Below are 14,083 nucleotides of genomic sequence, written 5' to 3'. Positions count from 1 at the left end.
TTATATCTAAAATATACTTTGTTTTCCAAAATAAAAGTGCAAAACCAGGTTTACAGAGATCGAGAGATGGGAGTCAGATTTAGGAGTTGCAATAATGGAAACATGTTGGTCTGATTGGTGTTTGGATAGCATGATGTCAGTTATAAATGCAACATACAGATTAGTGTCATATAATTTCCTACACCAATTATATCTCACACCACAGAAATTACATAAATCAAAATTGGAAATATCAGAGATGTGTTTTAGATATGGAATAGAAATAGGAATGTTTGTACTTGCTATGTGGTCGTGTGCGAAGGTGAGACCTTTCTTGCAGGATATTACTGAAATAATAATGAGGGTAACCCAGAGCTTTACTTGTTTGGCAACTTTATTGAAATAGGTAACAATTTCATTTGTTAAAATAGCTCTAACTGTTTGTAAGAAATGTATTACGATTACTTGGAAATCCAACTCCCCTCTACAGATAACATGATGGAAGACAGAGATGAACAGTTGTGTACCTATGGAAAAAATATCACATATAATTTAAAGAATATGACGTATTTATAAAAATATGGCAACCATATTTGGATTACATAGGGGCCCAAATATAAATTAAAAAAGCAAAAAAGGTGCTATTATTATAAAAATGAGATCTTCACAAGGAAGATATTTTTTAAACCCAAAGGTAAGCTCCGACAGTGTATGGATTTATACTGTGAAGGGGATGGGGGGAAGGGGTTGTTGGGTTTTGTAAGAAAAAGTTTTATATATTTATATCTATATATCTTGAAAATGGAAAATTTATATATATATATTTATGAAAAAAAACCTTTGTGATGACCAAAGGGATCCTTCATTACTCATTCATAACTGACTTTCCTCCTGAAACATCTCATGGATTGACACAATTCTGGTAGTGTTTAGCACATTGGTGTTGCAGCATCAACAACCTAGGTTTGTATCCACCACTTTCTGCATGGAGTTTGCACGCTCTCCCATTGGCTGCAGGGATTTTCTCCAAGTGCTCCGGTTTCCTCCCACCTTCCAAAGATGTATTGGATTGAGAGATTAATTGGTCACGTGGGTATATTTGGTTGGTTCGTGGGGCAGAAGGACCTGATACTATGCTGTATCTTTGAATTAAAATTAAATTGGAAGGGTCTGTGGGTGAAAGTCACGAGCTCAGTCAGCGCACTTATCTTCAAGGGCAAAGCAGTCAGGGAGTGAGGAGAATGAGATCTGACAGCTTTCAGCTCAATATAAAACCCAGACTGTACATTAGAAAGGGAAATAAAACAATTCATAATACCCTCATACAAAGGGAGGGATTTGAACCAACCTCCATGAAGCCAGCAGTCAATAAAGTTCGTGTTTATGAATATTTTGTCCATGACTTGCAACAATGTCTCTTTGAATGTAAAAAGCTTGGAAATGCTGGCCCTTCTCTTGGGAATATGTGCCAATTGTCATGCTGCTCTGTTTAAGGTCTATTGAATTAACTAACCATCATTTTGATGCTGAACAGGAAAGTCTGCAGACTCTGGGGTTGTAATGCAATACACAAACGTGCTGGAGAAATTCAGCAGGTCACGTAGTATCTATGGGAAGTAAAGGGTAACCAACACCTGAGTGTCAAGGTCTGAACAAAAAGCAGGCAGGCGCCTGAATAAATTGGTGGGGAAAGGAGCAGGGGGGGGGAGCACAGGCCCACAGGTAAGAGGTCATCAAAGGTGGCTGTAAGTGGGAGGGGGAAGCTCCTTTGCCTACTTTTCATGTCCTTTTATAGGTTAGCATGAGCTTTTTTAATGGATGTTGCATTCATACTGGACCACTGAGCCTTGAAAAATAAGTCTTTTCAAATCTCTTTGGCATATGAAAAAGGCACAATGCTTGTATTGACTTAATGTCCCTGGTCTCTTCCTCTGACACAACAATTCATTCATCCTATTTGAACTTTGAACTATTGTTTTGATAACGACTGAAAATTATGACCCTGGCTGAATGTTAGGGATGACTGTGGCTCAGAGAGTGACAAGACCATTCTAGAAATTCCAGGCTGACATTCCTGAGGGAGTGTAGCTCTTCAGCAGTGCCCTGAATTATATCCTTATTGCCCACCTGTCCTGACTGTGAGAAGCTATTATTCCATCAATTCACGGTTGGTACGATTGAAGCAGTTGATAAACACCCCTATGGATTGTTCACCTGGTCTTGCGGATAAGAGTTACAAATGAGAACAGATCAATTAAAGGAGCATCAGGTCCATTCACTATTGATTGGCATGGTTAACATAGTGGATAGCACAATGCTGTTACAGCGCCAGCGATCAGGACCGGGGTTCGAATCCACTGCTGTCTCGAAGGATTTTGTACCTTCTCCCGAGTCTGCATGGGTTTCCTCTGAGTGTTCCGGTTTACTCCCACTGTTCAAAAAGTACAGGGGTTGTAGGTTAATTGGGTGTAATTGGGTGGCCAAAAGGGCCTGTTTCCATGCTGTATATCTAAAATTTTCAAAAAGGTTCAAGGTTCCTCCCTCCTCACATGAGATATCAAAACCATGAAGCACCGCTGATAACCCATCTCAGCAGGTTTTCAAGGTCACCCTGGTCACAACCTCTTCCCAGTGCCCCCTTCAGTCAGAAGATACAGAAGTCTGAAGTCCAGTACCTCTAGGTTCAAGAACAGATTTTATCCCACAGCTATCATGCTCCTCCCCATACTACCCTAACCCCAACTATAAACGGATCCAGGACCATCAAATGCTGCAAAGCACTTCACAAGAGCAAGATTAGATGAATCTGGACCCTCTGCTATCACCCATTTGCTGTTCACAAGGTTACTCTGTGGGGTAACAGCTGCCATAATGCCTGCGGGGGACTGCATTCCAAAATAACAGTGCCGTAAACAGCCCAAGGATGTGACAACTGCTATATAAATACAAATTCTTTGGATTCATACAAGGCCTACTCAAACACCACTATCCTGATTTACTAAATAATTATTCAATGGGGCTGATTGCTCAGGAACCATAATAATGATAATGTCATTATTTTATTAAAAGCTGACAGAATGAGCTATGGCACATGTCTCCTTGAATTATAAGACTCGTGTCCCACTCTCACACAAACCAAGTGAGACCGGGTAATTTATGAAGTTTTCTCAACTAAAATTCCATGGTTTGATGACACTTTTAGGCCAATGTTCTCAATCCTGCAGCCTGCAGCACAGAGAATATATGATATCTAATGTCACTGGGTACTTCAGATTCTCAATCAGTCTAAGTGCATTGGAAGAAATTGTGATTAAATGATTAAAACATGATGTTTCACTAATGCTTTAAGTGGCACAAGCCCAGAAAGTTTAGAAGCTGCAGGGAAGAGAGATCGGGGAGAGTGGGTTTCTTCTTCTTCTATTCTTCCTTTCTTCTTTCTCAGGTCTTTGTTGCCCATTGAAAATCAAAAAATGTTGGGGGTGCTGGAAATTTTAAATAAAAGCATGGGAATGCTGGAAACACTCAGCTGGTCAGGCAGCATCTGAGGAGAGAGCACAATTAAGGTAGTAGTTAGCATTGCAGATGATATTATAGTATACTTAATGGACCTGAACCCTACACACAACATCTTTCAGCTGCTCCCATCAGGAAAGAGATACAGGAGTATCAAAGCCAGGATGAGAAATAGCTTCTTCCGAAAGGCAGTGAGAATGCTGAATGACCAAAGGAACTGTTCACACTAACCATACGAGACTCGCACATTCACTAAACAAAATGGATTTATTTATTTGTATTTATGAATACTTGACCTGCACATGAATTGTTTGCCTGTATGTGTGTTATGTCTGGTGGTGTGTCTGAGTGTTTTGCACCAAGGACCAGATAACTCTGTTTCATTGAATTATACCTGAGCAATCAGATGATAATAGACAAGCTTGAACTTGAATTGTCCCCACCTCACTCACCACCTGCTATGTGAGAAGGAGATCCCCCTCAATTCCCCTTTAATTCCATCCCCTCTCCCCTTAAACCTATGCCCTCTGGTTGTAGATTCCCTTACCCTAGGATAAAGACTGTGACTGTAGGAATTGTTCCAAGTGTCCTAAGACCAGGAGGCAGAGTGTTATTGGGATGGAGAATTAAAAGGAGAGGCAACCAGAAACTCAGGGTCCTTCATGTGGACTGAACAGATGCTCTTTGAAGCAACCAGCCAATGTAGAAGTGACCATATTGTGAACACTGAATGCAGGGCACTAGATGGGAAGACGTGTGTGTGAACCACTGCTGCAGCTGGAAGATCTGTTGGAATCCTTGTAATGCAGATAAGGGAAGGATTACCCAGTGACACATCAGGTAGTGATGCTGCCTCATGGCACCAGAGACCTGGGTTCAATCCTGATCTCAGGTGCTGTCTGTGTGGAGTCTCCATGCTCTCCCCTGTGGCTGCGTGGGTTTTACCAGGTGCTCCGGTTTCCTCCCAGACCTCAATGATGTTCAGGTAAGTTAACTTGCCCATGTAAATTCCATATAGGGTAGGGGGTAGTCAGAAGAGCCAAAGGCAGGGTTGATGGACATGTGAGAGAGACTAAGTAGCAAGGCAAAATGAATAAAGGAATGGGACTAGTAGCAACAGTCTGTTGGGACCTGGCTTACACTAAATGGGCCAAATAGCCTCCTGTGCATAGTGGGTGAAGGGTAGGTATTCATCCTCTGCAGATGCATTCGAAGGTGCCATGAAAGTCCGGTGAAGATGGTGGAGGAACCCATGGTTGGAGAGAGAATTGTCCTTTCAGGTGGTTGAAAAGGTAGGGGAAGGCAGGTTTGGTGCAAGGTAGCAGAGGTTGTGGAGGATGATCCACTGAACCTGAAGATCATTGGAGTGCCAGCTGAAGACCAGGGGTATCCTGCCCCCGATTCTGACTGTGAGAAGAGCAAGAGCTCTCTCTCTCTGTGTCACCTGGGAGTCCAGAATGGCAGGAGTTCACTCCACAACAGCAACGGTTGAGAATGGATGAAGGAATGAGTTTTGATGAAGGACTGGGTGTGAGGTTTGAAGCACTGTTCAGTGCAAGGCCAAAGGAGAGATGGGATATACTCCTGGTCAGGAGGCATCCAGAGCTTGGTCAAGACTCACCTGGTTGGCTTGGTGCAAGCCCAAACTCTGTGGGATCCTGGAGGTCCTGTGCCTCTGGCCTCATGAGCAACCTATTCTAATCGATCCATGTGTGCCTCCAGTTACATGGGGCCAATGTTGGAATTCTGTCTAAATCCCCCACCACCACCACACATTGCTCCTTTAAGACTCCTCTTTAAACTTTGATCAAATTTTGTCCTGCCTTAATCTGGGGGGGGGGGTCAATATCAAACTGTGGTTATAACACACATGTGAGCTCAGAGCTACAGTATGACATCATCCTTAACCATTTTTATGTCTACACCTCTCCGGTGTATTATTGCAAGGGACGGAAACAGCTCTGTCCAAGGCCACAGAAAATTGCAGACAATCAAGGCCATCACACACCCACCCTCCCTTCCATCAACTTTGCCTACACCTCCCAGATGACTCAGGAAAGCAGCCAACATCCCACCCACTTACACTGTCCTCTCCCCCTCCCAATGCACAGCAAAATCCTGAGTTTGAAAACGTGCATCACCCAACTACTGGAAATCTTTGAAGAATTGACAACCAGGCTTGATAAAGGAGATGCAGTGGATGCTGAGTATTTGGATTTTCAGAAGTCTTTTGACAAGGTACCACACTGAGACTACTTAACAAGGTAGGAGTAGGAGCCCATGGTATAACGGGAAACATACTGGTTTTGGTAGACCATTGGCTGTTTGGGACAAAGCAGTGTCAGAATACAACCATCATATTCTGGTTGGCTGCTAGTGATGTTGGGGGCCACTTCTTTTTCTGTTAAGTATCAATGATTCATGAGGTAATGGAATGAATGGCTTTGTGGCAGATGTTACGAAGGAAGGTGGAGCAAGTAGTGCTGAGGCCTGCTGAAGAACTTAGACAGATCAGCAGAATGGGAAAAGAAGTAGCAAATGAAATATGATGCCGTAAAATGTACAGTCATTCACCTGGTAGAAAAATTAAATAGGCAAGCTAACACCCAGATGCAAAGGGTCCCGAGAGTTCTCATGCAGGATAGCCTGAAGATAAACTTGCAGGTTGAGTCAATGGTGAGTAGGCCAAATGCAAGGCTGCTATTCATTTCAAGAGGAATAGAAGAGAAGAGCAGGGATGTGATGTTGAGGCTTTATTTATAAGGCACTGGTGAGACCTCATTTGGAGTATTGTGAGCAATTTTGGGCTCCTCATTTAAAAAAAGGATGTGGTGACATTGGAGAGGATTCAGAGGAGGTTCACAAGGACAATTCCAGGAATGAAAAGATTGACACCTCTTCACCTGCACTTGTTAGAATTTAGAAGAATGAGGGAGGGGGGATCTCATTGAAACTTTTTGAATGTTAAAAGGCAAGGACAGAGTCGATGTAGAAACGTTGTTTCCCATGGTGGGAGGGTCTAGGACAAGAGGGCAGAACTTCAGGATTGAAGGATAGCCACTTAGAACAGAAATGCGTAGGAATTGCTTTAGCCAGAGGTGGTGAATCTGTGGAATTTGTAGCCACAGACATTTGTGGAGGCCAGGTGATTGGGTGTATTTAAGGGAAAGATTGACAAGTTCTTGATTAGCCAGGGTATCAAAGGTTATGGGGAAAAAGCCAGGCATGGAGTTGAGTGGGGAAATGGATCAGCTCATGATTCAATGGTGGGACAGATTCAGTGGGCTGAATAGCCTATTTCTGCCCCATGTCTTATGGTCTTGGTCTAACTGAAGGATCATTTCTTCCCTGCTGTTATTAGACAGTTGAATGGATATCTCATTAGTAAACTGTGATCTCTTGATCTCACAAACCCTACTTCACCACAGCCCTTGCAATGTTTTAACTGCTTTTTTTTCTTTGAAACACACTCTGCACTCACATTTTAATTTTGCACTACATGTTGTGCTTAAGTTTGAGTTGACCTGCTTGGATAGCATGCAAAACAAACCTTTTCACTGTATCTCATGACAATGAACAATCTAATTCATTTTTTTTTAAAAACCAATATCTGTAGCACTGATAGCTAGTTCTTCTCAGAACCCTACCTCCCACCTCTCTGGCCAGGTGGGGTGAGGCTGAGCATTTGAGGAGAGTCAGTGAGACAAAGGAATACATGATACATTGTGGGATTTGAAGACATGTAAAGCAGGGCCATTGTGGAGTGCATCTACAGCACCTATCACAGGATAGGGTCATAAGGTGGTGAAGAAGGCAGGCAGAATATTTACCTTCAGTGACCAAATAGAGTATAAGAGCCTTAAGGCTATGCTACAACTATACACATCAGTTCTGGTCATCACGATATAGGAAGGATGTGATTGCACTGGAGACGGTGTGGAGGAAATTTACCAGGATGTTCCCTGGGACTGAAGAACGATGAGGAAAGGCTGTCCGTTGGGAAGAGGAAGTTTAGTAGAGAGTATGAAATAATGACAGGCTCGGGCAGGATGAACCACAGGCCAACAGACAGCCTTTCCTCATCGTTCTTCAAATGAAGTGGGTAGAAGGATTATAGAGGGAGAAAGGAAGATTGTTTTGCATCACAAAGTGGCGAGAACTTCTGGCCAGAAAGTGGCTGAAAACCCGCTGCGCACTCAGAAAGTAGCTGGACGATCACATAAAGAGCTACGACCTGCAGGGCTTCAGATTGAGAGCTCGGGCTGGGCCACGATGGGCTAAATGGTCTCCCTCTGTACCAAATTACCAACTTATTCTTGGATTCTATACAGAGGTGAATTTATCTGTTCCTGCCAGCAGTGCTGAGTAAATACTGAATTTGTATGATAATTGTTGTGTGACATTGGAATCAAAGGGGTGAAGCTACTTTTCCTAAGCAGTCAGTGTAAATGGGAAGCCTTTACCGTTCCTTCAACACATGTTTATTCTGATAACGATTGCAGTGAACTGAAATTTTCTTCGATAAACTCTTTTAATTTTGACTTTTAAATGCCACATAAATATTAACAACATTACTGCAATCTTGAATTTCCATTAGTATCACAACTAAGGCAGTGTTAATCTCCAGCAAGCAAATTAATGAACGTGAATATTTGCAGCCTGCTAATATATGATAAACAGAGTATTTACTGAAAAGTAAATGATGCAGCAGGCTTAGTTTCATTCTGTGGCAAATGCAAAGGTCTTTCTGCTGGTCTGTGAAATGAGGGTGTAGAGCTCGTCGAAAGAACCAAAGAATTGTTGATCCAAACCAAGGCTTTTATTAGCAAAAGACAGGAGCTCTTCACAGGTGGCCGACCAGTCCGGAATGATCCGACCTGGCTAGGGACACAACCCTTTAAGGCCCAGACAGTAGGCTGTAAGCACAGTCATTACATACTCTAGATACTGTAACTATATACATTGGTGATAGGTCTGTACTATCACATTCACCCTTTCTTGGAGAACTGACCCTGGGGTGGAAAGGCTGAAGAGGGAGAAGGGAAGGAAAAAAAACGAGGGAGAGAATGAATGGAAGGGGTAGGTTAAGGACTGTAGCGGTCAGGGGGTCTGACCATCCGGCGTGACTGCTGTGGTGCCGGGATTGGGGTCGCTGGAGTGATGTTGCCAGCGGGCTCGTCGGGTGCGACCGCTCCTTCGCTCAATTCGCCAGCTGTGTTGTCGGCAGGGTAGCCCGGGTCGTTGGGGTGCTGTTGGTCCTTCTGTTCCGGCACGGGGCTTGGGGAATAAAGAGTTGGGGAAGGTTGGGTTGGGGGGGGTGGGTTGCTGGGCCTACCGCGTCCTGAGCTAGGTCCCGCACCGAAACAGTGTCCTCCCGCCCGTCTGGCAACTCAACGTAGGCTTAATGCGGGTTTGCGTGGAGTAGAGTCACTCGGTCGACCAAGGGGTCGTTCTTTGAGTGCCGGACGTGGTGTTGCAAAAGGATGAGGCCAGGGACGGTAAGCCATGCCGGTACAGTGGTTCCTGATTCGGATTTCCTCGGGAAAAGGAACATCCTTTCATGGGGGGGTGGCTTTTGTTGCGGTACATAGGAGGGAGTGGATGGAGTGTAAGGCACTAGTGAGAACCTCCTGCCAGTGAGAGGTGGGGAGACCTTTAGACCGGAGAGCCAGTGTAACTGCTCTCCAGATGGTGGCATTCTCCCTCTCGACCTGGCCGTTACCGCATGGGTTATAGCTGGTGGTGCTGCTTGAAGCGATACCACACTCCAGAAGGTACTGTTGCAGCTCTGCGCTCATGAATGAGGACCCCCTATCACTGTGGATGGAATTGGGATACCCGAAAATGGCGAAGATACTGTGAAGGGCCTGTATCTCTGAGGTGGCGGTGGTATCTGGACAGGGCACAGCGAACGGGAAGCGGGAGTACTCGTCGATGGCCATAAGGATGTAGTTTTTACGGTTGGTCGACGGTAGGGGCCCCTACGCTAAGACGTTCAAAGGGGCGGGTGGCTTTGATAACGTGGGAGTTCCCCGGACGGAAGTGGGGCTTGCATTCAGCGCACACCGGACAGGCTCAGGTCATGGAGCGAATCTCCTCGACTGTGTAGGGTAGGTTGCGCGCCTTCACAAAGTGGGCAAACCTAGTGACCCCTGGATGACAGAGCGCCTCATGGAGTTTCTGTAGTCTGTCGATCTGTACGCTGATGCACGTCCCCATGGAGAGCGCGTCAGGCGGGTTGTTGAGCTTACCAGGCCGGTACAGAATATCATAGTTAAAGGTGGAGAGTTCAATTCTCCATCTGGTGATTTTGTCGTTTTTTTATCTTACCTCGCTGGGTGTTGCTGAACATGAAGGAGACCGCACGTTGATCAGTCAACAGTGTAAAGCGCCTCCCAGTGAGGTAATGTCTCCAATGATGCACTGCTTCAACTATGGCCTGGGCCTCCTTCTCAACTGAGGAGTGTCTACTCTCTGGACCCTGGACAAGGGTTCTGGAGAAGAAGGCTACCGGCCGACCGGCCTGGTTCAAGGTGGCTGCCAGGGCAAAGTCGGATGCATCGCTTGAGCGCTTTCTGGGTATGGGGGGAGTAAGTCCATTAGGGGACGCATGCGGTCAGGATCAGGCATCACTACCCCGTTCTCCACCACGCAACCTAGAATCACGAGTCGTGAGGTCCGGAAGACACACTTGTCAAAATTCTAGGTCAGGTTCAGCCGACCGGCAGTTTGAAGAAATTTGCCTAGGTTGGCGTCGTGGTCCTGCACGTCGTGGCCGCAGATGGTGACATTGTCCAGATACCGGAAGGTAGCGGTTAGCCCGTTCTGGTCCACCATCCGGTCCTTTTCCCGCTGGAAGACCGCGACACCATTCGTGACCCCGAATGGTACCCTGAGAAATTGATACAGCCGCCAATTCGCTTCGAAGGCCGTGATTGGTCGGTCCTCACAGTGGATCGTGAGCTGGTGGTAGTCCGAATGTAGGTCAATAGTGGAGAATATGCGATATTGGGCGATCTGGTTCACCACATCCGTAATGTGTGGCAGGGGGTATGCATCCAGGAGCGTGAAGCGGTTAATGGTCTGGCTATAGTCGACCACCATCCGTAGCTTTTCCCCGTTCTTGACAATCACCACCTGGGCTCTCCAGGGACTTGAACTGGGTTCCATGATGCCCTCATCCAGCAATCTAAGCACCTCACTCCTAATGGATTGCCTGTTTTCGTAACTATATTGCCGACTTTTGGTGGCCACAGGCTTCCAGCCAGGGGTGAGGTTTGCGAAGAGTGCTGGCGGGGCAATCCGGAGTGTGGAAAGGCCGCAGGAGTGGCCCCGGGTCACGGGGGTGGGTAGCTCGGGTGCTTCAGGTGTGGGGCGATGGCAGACCGAGAGGGGTTGTGGGGTCCCCCAAAGTGTAGGAGCACCGTTCGAAACTGACACTGAAAGTCTAATCCCAGCAACACTGGGGCGCACAATTGGGGAAGGATGAATAATTTGAAGTGGGTGACCGTTACGCCCTGTACTTCCAGCGTAGTGATGCAATACCCCTTTATCCCGGTCGAGTGTGACCTCGACGCTAATGATATCCTCTGGGTAGTAGGGATAATGTCAATTCCGCATCGGAGAGCCAGGTCTAGCCGGATAAAACTGTCAGTTGACCCAGAGTCAAATAAGCAATTGGTGTAGTGTCCATGCACTTTAATCAGATCCATTGCTTTAGTGAGGGGATGAGAGCATTGCTGATTTAGTGTTATAGAAGCAGCCACTGATCCTGTTGACAGGGGAGTTCCGCGTGTTGACGTCACGCAACGGGATGATGTCACGCAACGGAATGATGTCACGCAACGGGATGATGTCACGCAACGGGATGATGTCATAGACGCAGTCAGCGCTGGAGGAGCAGGTTGGAGGTACCCGCGGAGGTGCTGTTGTGGCGGCGTCGGCGGATGAATGGTAAGTAGTGGGGGTTGTTGCTACAGGTTGGCGGTGGGTAGGTCATCGGTTGCGGCGGTCGGGCCCCAGCGGTCGTCAGCGACGGACGCTAGGGCTAGTACCTGGTTGGCCGCAGTGGGTCCCCAGTCGGTCGTGGTGGTCACACCGGCAGCGGCATGGGCAGTGGCAGCAGGGAAGTGAGCAGCGGTAGTGGTAGCATCGTCTCCGGGGGTGGCTCTGGCGGTGGCAGCGGCAGCAACAGCGGTAGCGTCGGCCCCGGGGTTGGTCATGGCCGTGGCAATAGCTTGCTCTACAGTCGGGACTGAGGCCGGGTCGAGTGTTCCGCACGGAGGCGAGAGGTGGGACAACATCATGGTTGCGAGGGTGGGCTGCCCCTTCCGGGTTCGGCGTCTCCGTGGCGTCAGGCGTTGCAGTGCAGGGGAGCCCTCGCTCTCATTGGACGAGAGCTCTGGGGAAGAAAAGTTAGAATGGGATAGTGGCGGTTGGGCTTCACACGAGGCACTGTGTTTGCCGGCGGCCATTTTAGACCTACAGACTGCAGCAAAGTGGCCGTTTTTAAGGCACTTCTGGCACCTGGCTTTTCTTGCTGGGCACTGGGACCTGCTGTGCTTGTCCCTCCCGCAGAAATAACATTTTGGGTTCACAGGGGGCAGTGTAGCAGCAGCCGACAGGCCATCAGTATCTCGGGGGGTGGTAGTGTAGAAGGGCGCTCTACTCACATCAGAACATGGGGTCCAGTCCCTAGAGAATTCATTTGACTTTAAGGCTGCATCTTCCATTGTGATTGCAATCCGGGACACGTCCTTTAGTTTTTCTTCCCCTTGTTCGAGCAAGAGCAGCCTCACTTCGTTCGATCGGAGCCCGGCCACATTGGCATCCCGGACGAGATCGTTTGTGATCTCGGCAGCAGTTTTGTCCGCACAGTTACAGTCCTTGCCCAACGCAAGGAAATACTTGTAAATATGCCCTGCTGGGCTCGCCGGGCTGTTGCTTCCTCGCCGCAAGCACGAGCTGGGCATGAACTCTGTTCATTGGTTGATCGTACAGTTCTTTCAGTACCTTTATGGCTGCGGTGTAAGTGGTCTCATCCTGGATGTTCTTGTAGACTCTCAAGGACACCATAGACAGCAATGCTGTTAGACGCTGGTTATCCTCCTCCACCTCAATGAGCCTTAGGAAGTTTTCAAAGTTCAACAGCCAGAACTTAAAGGCTTTGAAGGCTGTAGCTGACTGTGTGTTGATGTCAAGTTTTTCTGGCTGAGTCAGACGCTCCATCCCTTTTTTAAAAAAATTATTTTTGCTAATAAAATTGTAGAGCTCGTCGAAAAGAACCAAAGACTTGTTGATCCAAACCAAGGCTTTTATTAGCAAAAGACAGGAGCTCTTCACAGGTGGCCTACCAGTCCGGAATGATCCGACCTGGCTAGGGACACAATCCTTTAAGGCCCAGACAGTAGGCGTGGCTAAGCTCTCTAAGCCAATCGCTGTAAGCACAGTCATTACACTCTAGATACTGTAACTATATACATTGGTGATAGGTCTGTACTATCACAGAGGGTGAGTGGTATGTGTTGAAAATGCTCTCAGACAAGGTGTGTTCATGTCCTCACCAGCTCCATAGTCACTGCACCCTTTGGCCCATCTCCTCCATGCTGATCAAGATGCCTTTCTATGTGAATCTCATTTGCCTGTATTTGGATCTTCTTGATGAACATAGAACATAGAAGAGTACAGCACAGGAACAGGCCCTTCAGCTCTCGATGTCTGTGCCAAACATGGTGCCCAAATTAATCTAAATCTCTTCTCCTTCTAGATGCTCTCTTTTTAGGATTACAATTGTCCCTGACTCTGGTAGCTTGTTCCATCCCCCTCTGTGTGAAGAACCTTCCCTCAGCTCCCCTTTGAACCTTCCCCTCTCACTTTAAACTGGTGCCCTCTCCCATCTAGTTGGATATCACTTTGACTGTTACAATCACATGGCCTGTGGCCTCCAACCACCTCACAATCCCAGCATTGATCCTCCTCTTTCCCAATTCACCTCCCCCCCCCCCCAGATTAGCTGTGTGCAGTGAACTGGGAGTCACTGGTACGGTGTTGTGTTGATGGCTAGCCCCGCCTCCCAGCTCCACCCCCATCTGCTCATATATAACCCTGGTTTCCTGCCTAAACCCAGAACCCTTCCGAAGACCACTGTGAGACCCTACCCTTAATTACAAGCTAATAAAAGCATTTATTCTCTCTCCAGTCATGAAAGCTTTTATTCACGTAACAATTTTATTAGCTTATTCCCTATCGATGGAAGTGTAACTCAAGCCAGGGATGCTGCTAATAGACCTTTTGACTCCCGACATGGCTGAGGAGTTCATGTACTGGCTAGACTGCTTCCAGGCCTACCTGAACACAACCAGAGACGTCTTCCACACTGATGAATTCAAGAGGTCTACACTCATTTTGAGGGTAGGAACGAAAGAGTATGCAGTCATCAGGGAATGCACTACATGTGATGCTGCCATTGAGACGTTGAAGGCTCAGTATCTGAAGTCACAAAGCAAGGTCCTAGCGAGACACCGACTCGCTCTACGTTGCCGCCAGGAGAGATCATCAATGACAACCTGCTGGATCTGTGGACAGTTGCCAA

General features: G+C 47.0%; 1 long non-coding RNA gene across 1 annotated transcript; it reads right to left on the bottom strand.

Annotated features, from left to right (window-relative positions):
- Positions 1-3,310: 3,310 nt before the first annotated feature.
- Positions 3,311-5,317, bottom strand: LOC138759930 (uncharacterized). Its single transcript, XR_011355236.1, has 2 exons — positions 5,114-5,317; positions 3,311-3,520 (listed from the first exon to the last, which is right to left on the bottom strand). It is a non-coding gene; the product is annotated as an uncharacterized lncRNA (long non-coding RNA).
- Between the last annotated feature and the right edge of the window lie 8,766 nt (positions 5,318-14,083).

Source organism: Narcine bancroftii, chromosome 4 (assembly GCF_036971445.1).
Source record: "Narcine bancroftii isolate sNarBan1 chromosome 4, sNarBan1.hap1, whole genome shotgun sequence".
In the NCBI taxonomy this organism is placed as follows: Eukaryota; Metazoa; Chordata; class Chondrichthyes; order Torpediniformes; family Narcinidae; genus Narcine; species Narcine bancroftii.
This window is presented reverse-complemented; position numbering and strand designations above follow the sequence as displayed.